Raw genomic sequence first — 5,398 nt, 5'->3', positions numbered from 1 at the left:
AGCTGAGCCAACAATGCCTTTTCAGAACTGGAGCAGAAATCAGATTGCCCTAGAGTTAAGGGCCAAAGTCCCAAAGTCACAGAAAATGGAAAACAAATCTTTAATTAAATTAATGAAATTGAAGGCCATGGGAGTAGCAGACCACCCCAAGGCAGATGATATGAAAGTGAAAGATAATTTGAAGATACCACAAACAAGCATAGGTTTTATACATGAAACAGTAGCCACAACTACAAAAATAATGAGAATTGGTGATGTCGATTTTTTCTTTTTTCTATTAATTTATTTATTCATTTTTATATCCTGATCACTGCTCTATAGATGAATGGATAAGGGCACCAGCTGTAACTTTAATTTTTACAAAGCCTACTTTTAACGTTTTAACCTCCTTTATAGCCCACCACCCACCAGAGGTAGTGAAAAAGAAAGGATATGGGGAAAGGGGACTTGTTTAGAAATGGTTCTTTGGAGCAACTCCCCTCTGTATTGTCAGAAAATCAGCAGTTCCAGCAGTGACAACTCAATCCACTTGCAAACACTCCACAGATATACCAGCAGTCCAGTTAGGTAATATCAGGATAGCAAACATGAATCAGCAGTGGTGGCTCAACCTAGCAGAGACAGCCAGGCCTCAGCCTCAGCAGGGAGGACTGGGAGGAATGCCAGATGTTCTCAGCTGTGTCTCTCTCAGTGAAGCAAAGATCAGCAAAGATGTGAGACCAAGAAGCATTGCACAGCTAGCTCTATAAGTGTTGAGGCCCACACTCTGCCTCAACACTTTGGCTCTGTCAGTCGGACTGGTTCTCCAGCGCAGGGTGTCTTCCACTGTATCCTGCTTACTGGAGTCCCTGTTCAGGCGCCACTAATGTTGAGGCTTTTACTCTGTCTCAACGGTTTTGCCTCAACGCTTTGGTTGAGCTAAGTGCTCTGGTCAAGAGAGAGAGTGGGGCTCTTGGGGCAGGAGACTCGAAGAATGGAGACAAGACAGGGTGTGATTCAGTCTCTTCTATTTTCTCAAGTCTCTCTTATTGAAGGGAATTCTGAGGTATTTATATACACAAGCAGGAGAACACAGGTGAAAACATTTTACCACATGCACCATACAGCTGAGGTCACTAAACAGCAAAACAAGCTATGTGGGATAAACAATATATTTATCAGAGTGTGCTTCAGCTGTTATAGGCTTTTGACAACCAAGTCTTTCATCAGGGTATATGGTTCCAGATGGCTGCAAAGTTGATCTAGCCGCTTTCTACTAAAGTCGGCTCCCAACATATAAGCAAGTCAGTCTCAGCCTCTTATTGACCACAGAGTCCTATTTATAATCTCCAAACAGCATGTGTCCTGCCTCAGCATGTGCATCTGTCTCAGATGACATTACTCTGCCAATCAGCCTGAGTCCAAAGAAGTGGCAAGAAACTGTAGCACACCACCAGAAGACTTTTGGTGCATTTCTTTCTTGGAGTCCTGACAAATGCAGCTCAACTACCAATATAAGGCGGACCAATACATGTGTGTCATCAGTGAAGAATCCATCATGTGTTCATATGTTTTCTTTACCAGAACATCCTTTCACCTGTGTCTGCTTCAGCCAACCATTCCTTCATGAGTCTGGCTTAGCCTTTCACCTGTGTCAGCTTCAGGAAAACACTCCTTCACATGTTTGCTCCAGCAAAACACCATCCAACACAACTGACTTTCCAAAGAACCCTTAAGTTTCCATTTCAAAGGTCATCAACACTGACTCCTTGGAGTCTTCCCATCCTAGGTCTCTGGCACATCCTAGAGATGCCCCCTAGAGATGCAAACTTCCATTCATTCTCCTGGCCTTTTGGTCCTCTTTCCTGTCTCTCCCCACACCTGATCCTGAGCCCCCATTCCCTTTTCCATCCAGTTCCCTCCCTCCATCTGCCTCCTATGACTATTTTATTCTGCCCCTTCTAAGTGAGATTCAAGCTTCCTCCCTTGGGTCTTCCTTCTTGTTTAGCTTCTTTGGGTCTGTGGAGTATATCATGGGTACCCTGTATTTTATGGCTAATATCCATTTATAAGTACATAACATTCATGGCCCATTTGGATCTGGGTTACCTCACTCAGGATGATATTTTCTAGTTCCATCCATTTGCTTGAAAAATTCATGATGTCCTTGTTATTAATAGCTGAGTAATATTCCATTGTATAAATGTACCATATTTTTTGTATCCATTCCTCTGTTGAAGGACATCTGGGTTGTTTCCAGCTTCTGGATATTATAAATAAGGCTGCTATGAACATAGTGGAGCATGTGTCCTTATTACATGTTGGAGCATCTTTTGGGTATACACCCAAGAGTGGTATAGCAGTGTCTGCAGGTAGGTCTATTTCCAATTTTCTGGGAAACCAACAAATTGATTTCCAGAGTGGTTGTACCAGCTTGCAATCCCATCAGCAATGGAGGAGTGTTCCTCTTTCTCCACACCCTTGTCAGCATCTGCTGTCACTTGAGTTTTTGATCTTATGCATACTGACTGGTATGAGGTGGAATCTCAGGGTCATTTTGATTTACATTTTCCTGATGAATGTTTTTCTTAAACTTGTTGGACACGTGTTATAAATTCTTTTGAGGGTGGTGATTCAGATCACTTGCCAGTTTTTCAATTGGACTATTTGCTTTTTGCTATTGGGTTCTTTATATATTCTTAATGTAAGGTCTTGTCAGATGAATAGTTGACAAATATCTTCCCTTCATTCTGTAGGTTGTTACTTCACTCTTGATTGTTACTTTGGTACAATGGAGCTTGTAAAACTATATGCTTTCTGCTTTTTTTGTTGCTATTGCCTATGCCTTTGGATTATTATCCAACATATCTTTGCTTGTTATCATGTCCTAAAGCATTTTCCATGTGTTTTCTTCTAGTGGTTTTAGAGTTTCAGATCTTACATGTAAGCTTTTGGTTTATTTTCAATCAATGTTTATAGGGGTATAATATCATTCATCTGCATGTGGATACTCAATTCCCAATATTGCTGATTAGACACTGCCCTTTCCCCAAAGTACGTTTATGTTGCTTTTGAAAAAAAAAAAAGAAAAAAGAAAAGAAAAAGAGAAGAAAAATTACTTAGCTAGAAATATGTGCATTTATTTAGGAGTTCTCTTTCTGTTCCATTAGTCTATGAGGTATCATTAGATTATAGAATGACTATTACAAAAATATAAAATCTGATGAAGATGGGGAGAAAGGGAAACTCTCAAACTCTCTTGGTTGGAGTGTCAGTTATATAGACATTAGAGAAAACAACAGGGAAGCTCCTCAAAAACCTACAAATAGAGCTATCATATGATGTACTCCTTCCAGTGCTGTGTATAGACCTAAAGGAAAGGGATTAGTATTTTAAAGAAACACCTGAACTCTTATGTTTAATGTATTGTTATTCACAATAGCAAAGATACATAATAAACTAAAGTACCCATGGATAGATTAATGACATGATAGGTGGCCTTTTATCTCAATAACAAAATACCTGATCTAATTAACTTAAAAGACAGGCTTATTGTTTTCTTACAGTTTCAGAGACTTCAGCCATGGCTGATTACTCAGAACTTTGGAGCTTGTGGTGCAGCAGTGCATCATACTGGACATGAGTACATAGTGGAGGAAGCATCTCAAAAGAGCTGGGAAGCAGAGAAAAAAGAGTAGAAGATCCCACAATACAGTACGAATCTGTCTAGTTTGTCATTCAAGTTTAAAAACTACAGTACAAATTGCCAAAGAAACAAATTTCATCCAAGTGCAAAAGATATAAGAATAAAGAACTCAGAAATGGAAGAGTCACAGATATGATGTGTTTATGATCTGGACTAATATTCAGCAACAGGGGAACCATACACTTAATGTTACTGCAGGGCAGAGAGTGTCAAATGCTATGGGAATGTACTGTAACAAAAATCAGAGGTAGAGGACTGATGCTATGGAAGAGAAGTGTCTGTGGGATTTTTTTTCTTCACCTGTAATTGAAGATGTTTTTACATATTGTTGCAGAACATGAAAGAAACCGTAATATTTCAAACAGTATAACATTTTCATAGTTATATTCCTTATCTTTTAGGAACTAGTGCTTCTTGTATGTCAACAATTCTTCCAGTTGTATTTTTTTTTTACACATGAGTAAGCATAAAATTTTCAGTTAAACACAGTACATATCCCCCACCGCCATACACTTACACACAATGATTATAGTTTACTGAGTTGTAACTCAAAGAACACTATGGGTCACTGTTGCGCTTACTGGAGCCCGATGTTGGACGCCAAACTGTTGCAGCCACTACTGCCCGTTCCGGTCCGAGGGTCAGGGTCTAGCGAGAAAGAGAGTGGGGATAAAGGGGAAGAGACGCGAAGAATGGAGACAAGACAGAGATTCTGATCAAGTCTCGTTTATTGAAGGGAATTCTGAGCTATTTATAGGCTTTTGCCACGTGCCTTGTAGGCGCGTGGATACCACGTGCCTTGCAGGTGTTGATATGACGTAAGCCTTACAGGCGTCTATAGCGTGGACAGCACGTGCACCGCAATGCCTTGCAGGCTTGGATAGCACGTGCGCCTTATAAGCATGTATGGTGTAGATAGCACGTGGACAGCACGTGAACTGCATGCCTTGCAGGCGTGACTACCACGTGCACCTTGCAGCTGGGGGCAGTAAACAGCAACACAAAATATGTGGCGTATCAGAGTGTGCTTCAGCTGTTGTAGGCTATTGAAAACCAAATCTTTCGTCAGGGTATATGGTTCCAGATGGCTGCAAAGTTGATCTAGCCGGTTTCTGCTAAAGTCGGCTCCCAACAGGTCACCATTTTAATTGGTAGCATTTCATGGTTGTTAGTATATTTACAAAGTTCTAAGACTACCATCATTGATGTACTTATATTTTTACTATTCCAAGAGAAATTCTGTTCCTTTAGTAGTCTTTGTCCATGTCCCCATGAGAAAGTCACTTTCCAATTCTTCTTGCCCTATCCACTGGCAGCCACCCATCTGCTCTCTGATTTTAGATTAATCTATTCTTAAGTTTATAGAACTAGAATCCTATACTCATGTTTCTGCCTGCACTCATTTGGCATGTTGTATAACTACATCAGGAGTATTCTCACCTGCCTGCTCCTACTTCTGTCTACTCTCTGTTTTGCACATGCTTGGCTTTGGGCTTATGTTAAGGGCAGGTACTGCTGGATGCTAGGCTTTGGAGTGGATTCTGTACCATCTTATAAACATTTCTGTAATTCATAACTACTTCCAGTGGGCATGAGCTCTCTCTTCTCCTCTCCTTGAGAGGTCATGGTGATTTCTCTCTCTACTTCAGCTATTGACTCAAGAAGTATTTGCTGTACTCTTGTGTGCAGTGCTACATACACACTGGGAGTGGT

Source organism: Arvicanthis niloticus, chromosome X (genome assembly GCF_011762505.2).
Source record: "Arvicanthis niloticus isolate mArvNil1 chromosome X, mArvNil1.pat.X, whole genome shotgun sequence".
NCBI classification, from domain to species: Eukaryota; Metazoa; Chordata; class Mammalia; order Rodentia; family Muridae; genus Arvicanthis; species Arvicanthis niloticus.
This window is presented reverse-complemented; position numbering follows the sequence as displayed.